Genomic DNA, 18263 nt, shown 5'->3' with positions numbered 1-18263 from the left:
TCATAAAGAAAGATTAACATAAAGGTGCTAGGCAAAGAGACACGATCTCCCCAGTACTATTCACGGCTTGCTTAGAGGAAGTATTCAGAGACTTGGAATAGGAGCAGTTAGGGATAAGGGTAGATGGAGAATACCTCAGTAATCTGTGATTTGCTGATGACATTGCCTTGCTATGTAACTCTGGAGATGAACTGCAAATAATAATTGGTGACCTTGACGGGAAAAGTAGAAAGGTAGTCTTGAAAATAAATATGCAGAAGACTAAAGTAATGTTCAACAGCCTTGGGAAGGAACAGCAGTTTACATTAGGTAGCGAAGCACTGGAAGTAGAAGGCGAATATGTCTACTTAGGACAGGTATAGTAACCGCAGATGCGGACCATGAAAAGGAAATAACAAGAAGAATAAGATTGGGATGGTGCGCATTTGGCAAGCACTCGCAGATTATGACTAGCAGCTTACCGGTATCGCTCAAGAGGAAAGTATACAACAGTTGCATGTTACCTGTACTCACCTATGGGGCTGAAACGTCGAGGGCTATGGAACGAAAAATGGTAGGGGTAACATTAAGAGATAGGAAGCGTGCAGAGTGGGCCAGTGAAATAACTCGTTACTGACATTGTAGTGGAAATCAAGAAGAAATGGGCATGGGCAGGACATGTAGTGCGAAGAGAGGATAATCGATGGTCAAACTGGATTTCAAGGGAAGGAAAGCGTAGCAGGGGGCGGCGGAAAATTAGGTGGGCGGATGAGGTTAAGTTTGCGGGGGTCAAGTGGATGCAGCTAGCACAGAACCGGGTTAATTGGAGAAATGTGGGAGAGGCCTTCGCCCTGCAGTGGGTATAGTCAAGCTGATGATGATGATGAATTGTTTGAAGCGATAGCTTCACTACTCTAGGTTTCACAGCGTGGCTGCGCCTCAGCCGTGTCGGTGCCGGAAGTTGGGATGGGGCCTCGCCTCGCTCGGCGTTTCGTGCGGTTACTGCGTCGGCCGTGTCGGCATCAGGCTCCGCCAGCTGCGCATGCAGAATAGAGGCGAGAGGCGTTTGGCGGTGCAGCCCCGGTTGGATATGGACGAGTCGGCTCGGCTGAAGGACGTCGGAGACCGCCGTTAGAATGAAACCATGCGGCGACGAAGTGCAGAAGAGCGAAGAACGCGACAAGAGCCTTGAGAAGCGTCGCAGGGACGACGCAACTAGACGGAGTCTCCGACAGGCGACTCTACGACGGCAAATGGAGATACCGATTAGAGTTCTGCATCTTAAAGGAAGCCATATTCAAAAGGTGGAACGAAACAGGAATAAACGACGTGCTGTATAAACTGAGCAACAACATGCAGGACGGCTCGAAAAGAGACGGAAGAGTGATACAGCTAGAAAGACACGCTTTACCACCGACGTTAGGAGCTGCATAGACAGCCGCCGCCGCCATTTCTACGTCCCCATGCTTCAGCTATCGCTTGACGTGGTTTAATCGAAGCTAAACCACAGCCATTTTTTTTTCTTTCACAGCAGCGACATGAAAACTTCCTGGGACGGTAGATGTATACAGTTCAACACCACTGTCTTACTCTACCTACCGCACAAATTAAACTATCAAGAGCGTGGGCACACCGTCATGGAACCGAATTATTCCCCATAATGACAGTTGCGGACGCTTCCCCCTGTGGCATTTCCTTCGTCACCTTAAAAAGCTGTGGTGAATCACTTTAATATTCTGGAGCCTTGTTTATGGCATCACCTTACGCTTTATTTGTTCCAATTGGCGTTGCGGGTAGTTAACGAAACTGCTATAACACATCTCACAGAAGGGGTACCCGGTGAGCAGAGAATGCTACAACAACGTTCTTTATTTGAAAAAGTTCACATACTTCCGTGAATAACGAAACTAATTTACACCACTCGAGAGACAACGATCCGCACTGGCCTTCGTTCCTATATTCAGTCGTCTAATGTTCCGCATTTTCATCTATTATTCCGGCATTTGTCGCTTGTGGCACATCTTCCGCTTCATTTTCCGCTGCTGGCACACTTTGCCTCCGAGCTTTACGAGGGGGTCCGCGGCGCCGTTTCACGTCTTGTTGTGTACCTTGGGCCACTTCCCGTTTCCCTCTTTCCTGCCCTCGTGCCCGTTCGGCCGCTTTCTCCACCGTTGACCCACCGTCGCTTGGGATTTTGCGTGGCCGCCCTCTGGCTCGCTTCGGTCCTTGTTGCTTTTCCTTCTTCTGCCGTGCCTTCTTCTCCTTCGACCCGCACTTGTGGTTTCTAAGCTTGGACACGTCCTCTGCGCCATCACCGCAGAGCGGGCACTGAAACGGGTAGCGGCGGTAGTGGACCACGTCTTCATGCCTCGTGGCGTGGATTCGCTCCCTGAATTTTTTGTTGCACTGACTGCAGGCATAGGGCCTCTCTCCAGTATGTATCCTCTGGTGAACCTTGAGATTGTCCTGGCGGGTGAACTGCTTGCCGCATGCATCGCACACGAATGGCCGCACAGGATCGTGGACTTTCTCGTGCCTGGCGACATCGTTCCTGCGAACATCAAAGGCAAAGAAAAAAAAAAGTAAAAAGGAATGCCACTAAATCATAAAAACTAAGGCTCCTACAATTATTTAGGGAAGCGAAAGGTCTTGCTCTAGCCGCGCCTCCCTGCGATAGGCGGGTTAGCAGCACGGGACCTCTTCGCCGCCAAGCTCCGCACAAAGGTTGCAGCAGTGCTCTCTGCGCTACTGAAATGCACTGCGGTCTGCTCTTGCAATCTTCATATTGGCCGATTATGCAAGCGAAAAATACTTCACATGCCTCAGTTGCTGTTTTAGGAATGCACATGTAGTACTTGATGCTTAAGCGGACGCAAGAAGTACGTGTCGGAATTCAAATTTTGCAGCGACGCGTGACATGCGACTATGTCGGGCTACTGTGGCTTCGACTGCTGTAACTGTGCGGAAAACAGGACGATGTTCTTTTCCATTGCTCGCGGCGACGATAGCAGCAACATATTTTGGCACCTCACGGATGCTAGTAGGCACCCTTTATTAAACGCAACCGAAAAGTTGCCGGCGTCGTAGTAGTAGCTGTCGCCACCGCATCTGTGAAATAATTGAGGACTGCGTAAGAAAAATCTTATTCCAATTTGTGGGTCTATGTTGACTGGTGTGTGCTGCGCAATGTCGAGCTAAATAAATCAATGACTGATATAAATAATTAGAAAATGGAGAAAAGAGCTTATAAAATGACAGAACGATAAGTCGATGCTTATGTTGCAATTTCCAGCGTTCATTTAATAAATTCATTGAAATTGAAACAAATGAAAAATTTATCTTTAATGGTGTCAGAATGCCCAGAATGAAAATTCAATGCTGGCTGATGCTAACAAAAATATTTCAATGCTATTGATCAAATAAAATAAAAGGATCAAAAAGGTGCTATAACATGTGCGAAAATTCTCAACGAAAAGCCAATGCTTGTTGATGCTATTATGAAAATTAGGTGGGCGCGATTAATTGATATATTTGAATAAGGGAACACTGGACAGAGTACAAATCTTTCAAATCTTCAGAATGAATAGCCAATATTTGCTTATGCTAAGTATCGGTGTCTAGGAAATAAAAATACTATTATACCATACATCAATGAAAAGAGGCCGCTGTGTGTGAAACGCTATTGTATTATTCTTTTAACTGAACAGCCCTCCAGCGTTGCATCGAAAGCAAACAAAACAGGGACGAATAAAGTTTTAGGAAGCGCGATCCAAGCTCGCTCAGCAGGCTATAAGAAACAAACATATAAAGCAAATAAAAATCGAAAATTGAGGAAGCATAATTCACTAGATTTGCTATCGCGTCATACCGGATTTTTTTTTTTTTATATTTGGAAGGTAGGAACGGGTTCGTAATCCCACAGTTGCAGGGAAACAGACTTTTTTTTCCAAAATAAAGCTATAGGAATACTGTGTAAACGAAATAAACTCGAGCCAAAAAAGTGTAAAACGGAGTACTGCCGAACGATTCCAAACGCAATGACGCCATTAGATCTCTCTGCGCAACGACATTTCCAAAATTTGCAGAACACTCGGAATCTACATATCTTTTCATTAGTTAGCAAAACGCCCAATAAGTTCATCGAACTATCTTTGTGATTTGTTTGCTTTTAGTTTCAAAGCACAATAACAATTTCCTAGCCGCTGTGCTGAGGCGGATGATTCAGAAGAATGAGCTGACGCGTTTAACGCACGTGTTTTGTTTCGATGTTTGTATGGGTCGCAGGCTAGGTTAAGTTACTGTCCCCGTCTTTTGGAGTTTCACGAGGAGCATAGGACACGCATCTTTTGAATTAACCGGTTTATGTGGGCACCGAGCGCGGCTTCATGTGTACGCGGTATGCACGAAAGAGCGGCGCGTTGTCTCCTGCCGCTCCGCCTTGGACCTCTCAAGGGGGCGCTAGTGTAGTCGCTACCTTTAAAAAAAAAATAAAGCAGCCTCACTAAAACAAGCTCCGAATGCCTGCATCGTGTGTTTGTGTACGTCTCTCAGTATCACAATTTCTTCCACGAAATCTCCACTACATCTACACCTCTGTTACTACTACTGCCGGTGTGGTTTTATTCTTAGTGCCCTTCTCCGCCTTTTTTGAAGCCGCATCGGATTGAATACCGATCGTTTTTCAAGAGCGGCCAATAATTCTGACTGGCAAACGTGGAGCGTGATGTCACATAGCACGCGATCTGGCTAGCAGTTGGAAACCAAGGGTGACCCAAGGTCGCTGAGAAAAAGCCGCTGGGTGGAGCTTCAGACATCCGTATGACAGCGTCTGTGTAACGAACGTCATTGTGGACTCTTCTCCGCTATTACTCTACGATATGCATTCTTCATGTCACCTTGTCAACGAAGTCGTAGACAATACTGTCCTTCGCGTTTCACAATGCAGTAATGCGTCATTCCAAGCCAAGAGTCCAAAAACAGTTACATGAAGACCACTCTGCATATATTACCCCTACTATACAACCAAGTGGCACGAACGTGCCTGAGTGTGCGAGGGGTAGGTAGCTTGCCCGATTCTGGACGAGAGGACCACAAAAGGCACCTACCTCCCAGTGTGTTGTGCTAATTTCAATATACCGAACGACCAGGAAATTGAGTTCGATGTATGACGCAGCTTTCGTATACTCTTACATGAAATTTTCAAGGGGATATTCTATGAATGAATTCGATATAACAAAAATTCGAATTATCCGTGTTCGACTGTTTGTCTACTCGGGTATGTTTCCTTATTCATATGCTTAACGAAGTTTCCCTGGTGGGACGGCAAAGAAAAAAAAGGTGGACGAGAATTGTGGCCGCCGCTTACAAGCTTACATGGGACAGAACCTTTGCAGATTCTGTTTTTGTTCAAGAAGTGAGCCAAAAGACTGAGTTAGGAAGCTTTGCTTATAGTTTGCATTTGTAGTGAATGGCCTCGGTAAAACATTGATAATGTCTACAATTTTTGCACTGAATCCGTGGCCAGTGAAGTCCTGACACGTTATGACGGAGCGCCACACAGTGTATTGTCAGTTGCTGACACAACTCAGTCCCGTCACATCATCGTCATCATCATCCTCAGCCTGACTAAACCCACTACAGGGCGAAGGCCTCTCCCATATTTTTCCAATTAACCCGGTCCTGCCAGCTGCATCCACTTGACCCCTGCGAACTTCTTGATCTCATCCGCCCACCTAATTTTCTGCCGCTCCCTGCTACGATTTCCTTTCCTTAAAATCCAGTTTGTTGCCCTAGGCGACCATCGCTTATCCTTTCTTCGCGCTACATGCCCTACCCATGCCCATTTATCCTTCTTGATTTCCACTATAATGTCAGTGACTTGAGTTATTTCTCTGACCCACTCTGTACGTTTCTGATCTCTTAACGTTATCCCCGCCATTTTTCTTTCCATAGCCCTCTGCGTTGTCCTCAACTTAAGTAGAACCCTTTTTGTTAGCTTCCACGTTTCAGCCCCATAAGCAAGTACAGGTAAAATGCAAATGTTGTGTAATTTCCTCTTTAGCGATATCGGTAAGCTGCTAGTCATAATCTGGGAGTGTGCCAAATGCACTCCATCCCAGTCTTATTCTTATTTCTCTTTCATCGTTCGGATCTGCGGTTACTTCCTGTCCTAATCTGCGGTTACTTCCTGTCCTAAATAGACATATTCGCCTACTACTTCCAGTGCTTCGCTAGCTAACGTAAACTGCTGTTCCTTTCCTAGGCTATTGAACATTGCCTTAGTCTTCTGCATATTAATTTCCAAGCCTACCTTTTTACTTTTCCTGTCTAGGTCATCAATCATTCTTTGTCACGTCACATATGACTTACAGAAAGGCCTGAATCCAGCAGGCAGATACTTCTCCTCCTCCATTGTAAGACTACACCAGAACAGGTGCACATACGAGTTAATAAGAGCCCGTGTTAGCTGGCAAATAGCATGCGATTCGAATGCAATGGACCATAACGGATTAGAAAGGAGGGGAATGTGGTGGGGCGTCCAAAGTGTTGTACCTACACACCAGGACGTGAAGCAACACACACACACACACACACACACACACACACACACACACACACACACACACACACACACACACACACACACACACACACACACACACACACACACACACACACACACACACACACACACACACACACACACACACACACACACACACACACACACACACACACACACACACACACACACACACACACACACACACACACACACACACACACACACACACACACACACACACACACACACACACACACACACACACACACACACACACACACACACACACACACACACACACACACACACACACACACACACACACACACACACACACACACACACACACACACACACACACACACACACACACACACACACACACACACACACACACACACACACACACACACACACACACACACACACACACACACACACACACACACACACACACACACACACACACACACACACACACACACACACACACACACACACACACACACACACACACACACACACACACACACACACACACACACACACACACACACACACACACACACACACACACACACACACACACACACACACACACACACACACACACACACACACACACACACACACACACACACACACACACACACACACACACACACACACACAAAATTGGGCAAACAATTAGTGCAAAAATATTGTAGAGTTTTACTGTGAGATCTTGTCATCGCGTTACATCGAAAACAGTTAGCAGTAAAAGGCGAAAAAGTAGTAAAAGAGAAAAAAAAAGAGTAAGACCAAAAAATAGAAATAACAAAGAAAAAAGAGCAAAAAAGAGAGAAGGGAGCAAGAAAAAAAAAAAGACACGAGTGAAAAGCAGCAAGGAGGAAAACCTTTCGCCTTACCGGACTTGGGAGAGATCTAAGTGCCTGCAGAAAACTTTTTAAGGCCTACCTTCGATTGCTTGTGTAGGAGCAGTGTGAGCAGTGACGACCTCCCGGCTTCCTGTACCAGTGCCTGCTGCGAGCGTGCTTCTCCAGGCGCTCTTGCGTGGAGAACAGGTCGCCGCACCTCTCGCAAGCGGTGAACACTTTCTCTGTTAGGACGCCGAACACGCTCTCTGAAAGAGAACGGTCAAGTGAGCGGAGCAGCGAGAGTACCAGTAGGGAAAAGATGTCAGCACAACCCAGCCACGTACACAAGGTGCGCAAAATCTAGTAAAATGGTCGTAATTGCCGGCTGCCACAACGTAAAGTTCACCCCTCATGCCCCCCCCCCCTTTCACGACGAATGACGAGTCCCTCCGTTTTTTTCACACATGACCATCGTAAAATGTCAGCAGCGAAGGCGGGAAGCATTTTATGGGTCATATTTTGAAGCAGCGGGACATAGGGTTGGCAGGCCAACAGGTGATGCTAGCTGCTCGATGTTCAGGAAAGCCAGGCATGAATAATGCGTGCCGCGGCTGACATACCATTTTAGCAGCAGTACAATTTAAAAATAGTTTATGGAGCATAACACGCAAGACAGTTTTCTGATGTTAGAGCGGACTAGCTTATGTGATGGTTTGATCTGCTCTATAGGGGGGTTCCGGATAATTTCAACCACATGGGGGGGGGGGGGGGCTTTATATAAAACATGCATTTGCATCTCAAAGCGCTCAGTTGCCTTGCGTTTTGCCTCCATATTAGAACGGGGCCAGCCGCGTCCCAATTCGAACCTGTGTCTTCTGGGGCAGTAATGGAGCATCCTAAGCTCTAAGCCAACAAGGCGGGTACTCAGAGTGATATTTTGTATCAGTTCATGACACAAAAAATCCGTGATGGGTCTCACGTGCACCAGTCAATACGTAGTCTAAGCACTGAATATTCAAGGGGCACCTTGTGCTCATAGTGCGCTAGCTACCAGCTTTGCATAGGTAGATTTTAAGGTAACATGGAGTTACCTCATACGTTCCAGGCTGTTTTTCACACACTCACCATATGCCTCTATAGAGACCACACACTGTCCGATAATAAAAATACAATGTTCATGCTATTCAGTCAATGCAACTCTTTCTTGTCCTCTGGCGTCGACGTCTGCGCAGAAATAGGGCTGTCGTGCCCGCTCACGTTTTACAGACTGTGTACGTCGTCTCACGATTATAATAATCAGGTATCAAGGGTTGTGTGTGTTTCCCACCTTTTTTCGGCGGCGGTGATCCACGTGATCTGAGTCGCTGCCCAAGCAAGCTCTTGGCAAACGATACTGAGTATCCAACGAGCAGTTCTTCGCCGACGTCAACGACCCTCAGTGTGCGGTAGTAGATGTCCCCGCCCGACACTAGTCCAACCAGGTTGCGCTTGGTCTTGCTGGGTGCGTAGTTCACGTTGTGCATCCAGTGAGGAGACATTTCCGCGTCCTTATCGACGACAAAGAACTCTCCATAACGGCGAACCTGCACAAAGCATGGAGCCAAATTTACAGATGCTCAGGCAAGACTGTGCCTCTTCTGTTTGTAGAACAATGAGCGCACACATGGTAGCAAATTTCAAGTGTTCTGTGGCGGATCAGTATTGCTATTAGCAATGCTGCATTGCCTCAATTCTGATAGTGGGCCTAGAAGCAAAGCTTAAGTTCAGGACGATTCTTTGATGGCAAAGAAGCTGTTGTTGCAAGCAAACAGGCAGTGATATAAGAGGTTTACAGAAATATTCCTGTCCGCCTCCCCACATCGCGACTGTACAAGTGACTCTGGAATTTTCTATTGCTTTGTATGGCATGTTCCAGGTGTAAAACATATTTGAAAAATGCGGAAGCAACGCTGACAATAGGGTAGCATACAAGTGCATTAACAACCCACATGGAAAAATTCACTTGGTTTTAGAAGGTTAGTTGTTTTCAGCTGTACTCAAATGGTCCCAGCTGGTAAGCAACTGGCCGTTGCTGGTTCCAGTTGGCTTCCAGCTTGGGAGTCTGTTCGTCCCAATTGGTGGTGAAATGGAACGAACTGGTCCCACTTAGCTCTCAACTGGGAGTTAAGTTCGCTCCCAACTGGGAGTAAAGTTAGCTCCCAACTGGGAGTTAGCAGATCCCAGTTGGTAATCAGCTGGGATTAATAAATGGGTCCTAGTAGGCGTTCAAAGAAACCAAACAGTTTCATTTGACATAGAGTTGGGTGATCAGTTACGTATTTTATTATTCGCAGCAAAAGGTCTATTAGCAACAAACTAGCAGTTAAAATTATGTTAGCTTGTTGTACGCTGCCTTAATGTGATATAAAACGACAGAAGATAGCAAGAATTAGTTTCGTACGCAGTAAACAGCATTGACAGCAACATGGGGGCGCACAGGACCAGGCGTGCACACGTGCACGGAGCGACGTTGAAGAAACTCGAGTTAGCGCTTATTCTTCACTAACTATTGCTACGAAGTCGAAATAGTTCGTCAGTTACTTTCTAGGCGAGAGGAAGACAACACTTTGGATGTCATCGCATGGCAAAGACGCATACCTGTCAGCAGAGCAGCCCGTAGAGTGACCGGAGTTGTGCGGTATATATTCAGGTACTTATTCTTTATATTTGCATGTTCTGTAACCGGAAAAGGTTGTTTTATTTGTTCGTCTGCTGTTAAACGGGAGCACACGACCATATCAACTACACAAGACACAATCAAAATTTTTGTAAAAAGATTTCAATCACGCAGCGGTTTCCACGACGTTAAGAGATTCTTGTCGCTGGTTTCTGGAGCTCATCTCAAGAGTCGTCCCTATGAACCTGAGTGCGGCCAAGAGCGGTGCGGTGATTCTGGTATTCGACGCCGTCGCGTAGACCTTGATATGCTGAACGTTGCAGGGGCGTTACCCACTCCGTTGACGACTCGAGTTTGCCTAGTTTTGCCTTGCGATTCATGTGTCCACGGCATCATCCGCAACTTCCGTCGCTGTACCGTGGCATTGTTTTTGCTGTGCAGTTAAAATACCAATTTATTTTTAGCGCGAACATAAAATTTTCGTGCTGCTGTATCCCCACGATACGGTAAACAGCGCGAACTGAAGCAAAATGATTTCCCGCCGAGCTAGTCTTCGATAAAAAACTGAATTTCTTAAAGATGAAGTCAGTGTTCAAATTGTTCATATGCAGTGCGTTGAACTTATAGGTGCTGGTAAGGCCACTCTAAAGGCCAGCTTTTGATATGCTGGAAACTTGCATTTTCTAATTTAACTGTCTGCTGCACGAAAAGATTTAGCTTAACTTCTGGTGTGAGTAACATATTTCTGCTGGTTTGTAATTCAGCCACGCACCACCGAAGGGCTATTTGACAGGCGTGGACGGAGTGACGTTTCTGTTCATGAATCCAAAGGTTCGAAGAAAATACGGAACAAAAGAAGCCACTATTCTTGAATGGTATACGCCTTCGGTACTGAAATAAATATTTTTGGCTTCGTCTATACTGAGTCTTCTATATTAATGCACCTGAGAAGCAGTACTGTGAAGTGTATTGCTTGCTGGTGCATTTTTTGTGCAGAATTCGGTAGACCACCACTGGTTCTACTGCCTGCGCTGCTAGGCCCAGCAGCAGCTGGGACCTGGTACCAACACCAGCTGGTTCCAGTTGCAGCGGGTTCCAGTTGCAGCTGGTTCCAGTTGCAGCTGGTCCCAGTTGCAGCTGGTCCCAGTTGCAGTTGGAGTTTTTTTCAAAAAAATTAGTTCAGTTGGGACCAGCTGATTCGCAACTGGAAATTTTCACCTGAGATATAAAACTCATTTTTCTATTTGGATTATACTTTGCAAAAGTTTGGGACTCTGCAGATCAATGCCGCTATGGCTAGATATTGTTCATTCCACAAAGTGGAACTTTCAGCTTACGTTTGCAGTAATGTTTCGTAGCTCGTGAAGAAAGTACGAAATGACTGAAATTTGAAGGTATTTTGAGTGGCGCAAACACAATCTGCGAAGACTCTACTGATACAATTGCTTTTTCCAATAGAATAGCGAGACTCGTCTGTTTCAGCTTCGAAGTTTTGTTTTTCAGATCATTGACCAAAACAATTAGAAATAGGCGTTTCCAAAACACAATTCATCTAAGCCCATGCGGTACGCATATAGCCAACTTACTCGCTGCCCTGGACGTGGCGTTCAACAGGTGGAAAATGGGAAAAAAAAAGAATAGTTTTTTTGAAACTTATTTCTGCTTCTACAACTGTTGTTTTATGTAATTAAAGTTTTCCACCGTCAAAAATCATCTGAATACATTGAAAATCCCTGTTGATATGGTAGCGGAAATCTCACAAATAGCGAAACAACGGCGTTTTTCAAGTCCCGATATCTCGGCAACCTCTCAATGGAGCGCGGCCATCTTGGTCGCTATGGAAAGCGCGTTCTTTTGGTCTAAATTTCCCGCTTCAGCGGTATCCTCAGCCAAACGCATAACAAGCAAAAGTTATAGGATCGCGCGATGATTCCTTATGATGGCGCGTATCACGTGAGAGCAGCGTGCTCCGCAATTGGTCACCTCAGCAGCAGTGTCGCCTGCTACGCGTGCCCCCCGTGGAGGCGATGTCTGCTAAGCGCGCCTCAACTCTGGTCCGCTACCTGTGCAGCAACAGTCTCTCACAAGTAGGAAAGGCTATTCTCCTCAATGAGCTCCTGGGTTCACCTCCCAAGTCAGCTCACCTCTCCATGTCTCCCCATCTTTATAAACCACCGCAAGTCGCCACAAACCTCCCATGTGTAACAACGAAGCATCACACACCACTCTGCTCTCTAGCAAGATGTGGCTGCTTTGCAGCATGAACTTTACGCCAATTACACGTTTATCTACATTGATGGATCCGTTTCCAATAAAGGAAACTCGGCAACATCAGCTTGTGTTGCCCCTTCCTTGGCCTTGAAAAAACAGCGCAGGCTCCCCACACCCACCTCCTCAACCGTCGCAGAGCTCGCCGCTCTGAACCTTGCACTGGACCTCGTCCTCAAAATGCCCCATCCCATCAATGCTGTAGTCATGTGCGATTCCCGTTCGGCCTTGCAGTCTGTGCTTCATCATGAGAGAGGCCGCAACCTCCCGCTCGTCATCGTTGCCAAGCTCGACGAGTTGGAGCTACGCGGATCACGGGTCGTCTTCCAATAGACCCCCTCACACGCTGGCGTCCATGGGAATGAAACCTACAACCAGCTACCCAAGCAGGCGCACCACCTCCCCGTGCCCCCCTCGCCATTAGCTTCGCACTATGATTCAGCGAGGCTCATCATCGCTCGCTACGTTCGCCGCCACCACCCTGACAGGCGTGTGGCCACCAACCAGCGCATTGGCCTACTCGACGCGCGAGCGTTCGACAGCGGCGGCTCTGTTTGCCTCCTAAGATTACGTGCCGCTTGTGTGGACTGCGGAAAGAATGTTTTGCCTCCATCGTGCACCCAGTGCTGTGTCTGTCCTGTGTGGTTCCCCGCGAGAAACGCTCGCACTTGCTCTGTTTATTACCCCTCCCTACAACAGCATCGAGCCACCCTTTAACAGGGATACCGACACCGGAGACTTCCCTCTGCAGCCCTCGGTGACGTGTTGTACCTGAACTGTGTGCCAGCGAAACGAACTGCTGCCCTCAGGTTGCTTCTAGTCTTTCTGGAAGACCCCCACCTTCGTCCCCGCCTCTAAACACCGCGGTTCTGGCGTCACCGCGCCATCTCCTCCCCCCTATCTGCCCTTTGCCCCCATCCGTCCCTCCACCCCCTCTACTTAACTCTTCTTCCCCTTTCCCTTCCTCTGCACAGCCCCGTTGCGGTGGTCCCTAAATTCTACTAGGAGACAATTAAGGGCTATGTCCCCAATTCTTCACATTCCTTATCCCCCCGCCTCCCAACAAGAACGTCAACTTGACTCGGTTCGCCGTGCCAGTCATTTGCGCAGGCTCCCCGCCTTTCCTTGTTTTTATTGCGAAAGCAATACTACTCGCACTTTCAAGCCTTTGCGTGACCCGGCCGCAGTTACGTCTTACCCACGTGACGCTGTGACATCACACCCCACGGGACACACGGGCTGGCAGGAGCTGCCAACTTAGGTCTCTCGTTTCACATGGGACGGTTATGTCAGAATCAGCTTGCTAGGACCCTGGCATTCACGTTACCCCTATAGGCCACTAAGGCACGGTCATATAGGTGGTTAAAGCGGGGCTTTATATGTGGGCTGAGGAAGAAGAAAAAGAGAAGAAGAACGCTCGGTCACCCGCAGCTAATGCTTTCACTCAATATTTGGTTCAGCAGCGTTGAACTCTCGTAATTTTCTTCTGGCCCAAGCGCCTGCCAGACCAGCGTTAGGCCAGACCCCGACAAAACTGCCGCTGTCGCCAAATTTCCCGTTCCTGCCACGAAGAGGAGTTTGAAACGTTTCCTGGGTCTGTGTGCGTACTACCGCCGCTTCATCGCCGACTTTTCCAAGATAGCCGCACCCATGACCCGCCTCACGCGGGATACACAGTTCGTGTGGGCCGCAGAGCAACAAGAGGCTTTTGCGGAGCTGCGCAGACGACTGCAAACTACCCCTGTTCTTGCGCACTTTGATGAAGACGCTGCCATCGTCCCCACCGACGCCAACAACATCGGCATTGGCGCTGTACTCGTTTAACACCAAGCTGCGTGGAAAGGGTCATTGCGTATGCCAGCCGCACGCTCTCCCGCACTGAATTATTCTACTACGGAAAAGGAATGTCTCGAGGTGGTGTGGGCAACTATGAAATTTAGGCCGTACCTCTATGACCACGCATATAAATTCGTTACTGACCCCCCGCAGGGGGCACCTGTTAAAGCAGGTGTTTGTGTGTTTTGTGCGACACCACGGACCCCGAGCACCCACGCTTAGCCGTGCGTGGCATCGTCGTGTCTGGGGAAAAGGGGATCCTGGTGGTTGAGCCGATGCCGAGTGTTTGGACCCTTAAGGCCCCTCGGTGGAGGCAACACACCACTTTGGCCCACGCTTCCCATAGACGGCACCTTCGGGCTGATCCACCCGGGGGAAATCGGCAGTCGCCTTTTCCTATCCTCCCCTTCATCTTTCACGTTCCTATCTCCTATCCTACAACTCTCCTGTCCTCTACTCTCTTCCGGTTTTTCCTTACTTCCAGGTGGCGAGGGTTAACCTTGTGTGGCTGACTACCCTGAGTTACGCCATATTAGGTTATAGTTACGGTGTACAGCTGACGTGGACAGGACTTGCCTGCCAATTCCTGCCCCGTCCCCTCGTTGGGCTCCATGGTGGGTGGCTGGCGCCGCGGCCGAACATCATACATTATTTATGGCTTCTTCCTCCAAACAAACTGATCGCCTTTCCAAGAAAAGGCGGACCGATGTATCAGCCCAGTTCTTTTCAGCAAAGCATGACACTTTCCCTAAATATCATGTGATCCACAGTGAAAGCCCTGCCAAACAAGCTCGGCTAATATCCCCCTTTGCAGTATCTAGGTCTCTCACAACCATACTAGGCCCAGGATACAAAGTTAGTAAACTGGCTAGCGGGGATCTCCTGCTTGAGCTGCAAAGCAAACTCCAGTACAGCAACCTTCAGCAACTTACAACATTTGGGGATATCCCAATAACGGTCAGTGCTCACAGATCCTTGAACACAGTCCAAGGCGTGATATCAGAGAATGACTTCCTGTCACTCACCGAAGAAGAACTTCTTGAAGGTCTTTCTGAGCAAAATGTGATCGGTGTACACAGGATCAAAATTCGGAAGAACAACCAAGAAATACCAACAAAGCACATAGTTCTGACTTTCAACTCCAGCAAACTCCCTGAATCCATTGAAGTCGGTTACATCAAAGTAGACATCCGGCCCTACATTCCAAACCCTAGACGTTGTTTCAACTGCCAAAGATTCGGTCATGGCTCCCAGAGCTGCCGTGGCCGACAAACATGTGCAAAATGTGCCTCAAATGAACACAAATCTGACGAGTGTGAAGCTGCGCCACACTGCGCAAACTGTGCAGGTGAACACGCCGCGTACTCACGGTCATGTCCTTCTTGGAAGAAGGAGAAGGACATCATTACCATAAAAGTCAAGGAAAACATAACGTTTAAAGAGGCACGACAGCGATATCTTGTTAAACAGGGCACTTTTTTGTTCACAGCCAAACCGAACTATTCCAATGTGGTGGAGCATGGGGGCAGCACACCACAACAGGATTTGGTCTCCGCCGAGGGTAAGCCTCAGGCAGGGCCATCCTTGCCCCAGGCAGAAGCAGCGAAAGCTGCCCTGCCATCGCAGAAACAGGGCACACTGGCCCCAGAGCCAACAGCCCAAAAGGCTTCTCCCCCAGAAGGGAAGCCTGCAACCAACACTCCTAACTCTCCCCAAACGTCCAAAGCCCCTGAGGCAATGGACACAACCCCTTCCTCGTCCACGCTGCAGCGGCGGCATAACTCTCTAGAAAGAAAACGGAGAGAAAAACCTCGTATAACAGGACCAGAAAAACCTGAAACCTAAATTCAGGTACATTCCAAAAAAAAAAAAAATGGCGTTCCTCATACACTGGAACTGCCGAGGTCTCATAAACAACTACAACGATATAAAAGACATTTTACATTCATTTTCTCCTGTAGCCCTTTGCCTACAGGAAACTAACTTAGGACCACACCAAAACATTTTAAAAGGACACAACGTTTTTCGCTGCGACCGAAAAGAAGCAAATAGGTTATCTGGAGGTGTCGCTATTGTAGTGCAGAATGGAGTAGCAACACGTGAAATTAGCCTCAAAACCAAGTTCGAAGCTGTTGCTGTCTCTATCATTCATTATAAAACAATAACTATATGCTCACTGTATCTCCAACCGCACCTAACTGTAACCCTTCATGATCTGGAAGAGCTTTTAGAACAACTGCCAGAACCATATCTGGTTGTTGGAGATTTTAATGCGCACTCCACTTTTTGGAGAAGCGATCAGACAGACACTAGAGGTCGTATATTAGAGGATTTTATATTATACAATGATGTCTGCCTGCTAAATACAGGAAAGCATACATACTGCTCCCCAAGCACGGGGAAAATGAGCATTTTAGATTTATCATTTAGCTCCCCATCAATTTTTACTGATTTTAAATGGGACGTCTTTGACAATCCTCTAGGAAGTGATCATTTGCCTGTCATTATCAGCCTAACACCCTCACCCTCCATCACTCTAAACAAACCCAAGCGGTGGAAGCTGCACCTTGCGAACTGGGCTCTATTCCAGTCTGAAGCCAGCCTGGAAAAGGTCTTTTCCGAAAAACTCAGTGTTGACGAGATAAATGAAAAATTTACGGCCTGCATCATTGACGCAGCACTTGTAGCTATACCACAGTCTTCAGGAGTGGTACTGAAAAATCGCAAAGTCTGGTATTCTCAGGAGTGCAGAGATGCAAAGAACAAACAAAACAAAGCTTGGGGAACCTTTCGCAGGTACCCTACAAACGAAAACCTCGTAAAATTCAAACAGGCGAAAGCTAGGGCACGGTACATCCGCCGAAACGCTGAGAAGGCTTCTTGGCAAAAATACATATCATCAATAAATAGCTCAATCACATCAAAAAAAATGTGGGAGCTTGTTCACAAACTGGATGGCAACTTCTCCCCGTACACAGTCCCCTTTCTAACATCTCCTGGCACCCAAACAAACTTACAGGAACAGGCAGATACTCTAGGCGATCATTTTTCTGCAATTTCAAGCTCACTACACTACCCAAAATCTTTTATAACATACAAAAACAAGGCCGAAAAACAAAAACTGCCAACAAGTGGAAGTACTAATGAAACATATAACAAGTTAATAACACTACAAGAAATAAACACTGTTCTATCTGCCGGCAAGAAGACTGCACCTGGCCCAGATCAAATTCACTATCAGATGCTAGCACATCTTTCTACACCTGCATTAGAAGCACTTCTGAAATTTTTCAACAAAGTATGGGTATCCGGGAGTATTCCTGAGGCCTGGAAAAAAGCTATTATTGTGCCTTTCCTGAAACCAGGAAAGCCACCAACGGCCCCCAGCAGTTATAGACCCATAGCTCTCACAAGTTGCCTAGCAAAGTCTTTTGAAAGTGTTCTTAATACCAGATTAGCCTTTGTCCTTCATTCCCAAGAACTTCTAGACATACACCAATGTGGGTTCAAAACAGCATGTTCTACCACGGACCATCTAGTCCGCCTTGAAAACACTGTTCGTGAAGCATTTATTCACAAACAGCACTGCCTTGCCGTCTTCTTTGATATGGAAAAGGCGTATGATACTACATGGAGGTTTGGCATCCTCCGTGACCTAGCATATTTAGGCATACGTGGTAGGATGTTAAACTGTCTAAAGGACTTCTTGTCAAATCGCTCATTCCGTGTGCGTTTGGGCTCAACTTTTTCAAAGAACTTTGTACAGGAGAATGGCGTACCACAGGGATGCGTCTTAAGCACAACTCTCTTTATAGTAAAAATGAATTCCATAAGCACAGTTATCCCGAAATCCGTAATGTATTCAGCTTATGTTGACGATCTACAGATTGCATACACATCCTCTAACTTATCTACATGTGAGAGACAGGTGCAGTTGACCATAAATAAACTAGCAGCATGGGCAGACACAAACGGATTTCAGTTTTCTCCTCAAAAAACAGTGGCTCTCCTATTCTCTCTCAAACGAGGCTTACAAACAGATCCTACACTACACCTGAACAAAACGAAATTACCGGTGAAAAACGAACACAAATTTCTAGGC

The sequence above is a fragment of the Amblyomma maculatum genome, chromosome 9, assembly GCF_055883805.1.
Source record: "Amblyomma maculatum isolate TAMU_Amacu chromosome 9, ASM5588380v1, whole genome shotgun sequence".
Taxonomy (NCBI): Eukaryota; Metazoa; Arthropoda; class Arachnida; order Ixodida; family Ixodidae; genus Amblyomma; species Amblyomma maculatum.
Note: the sequence above shows the minus strand (reverse complement) of the source record.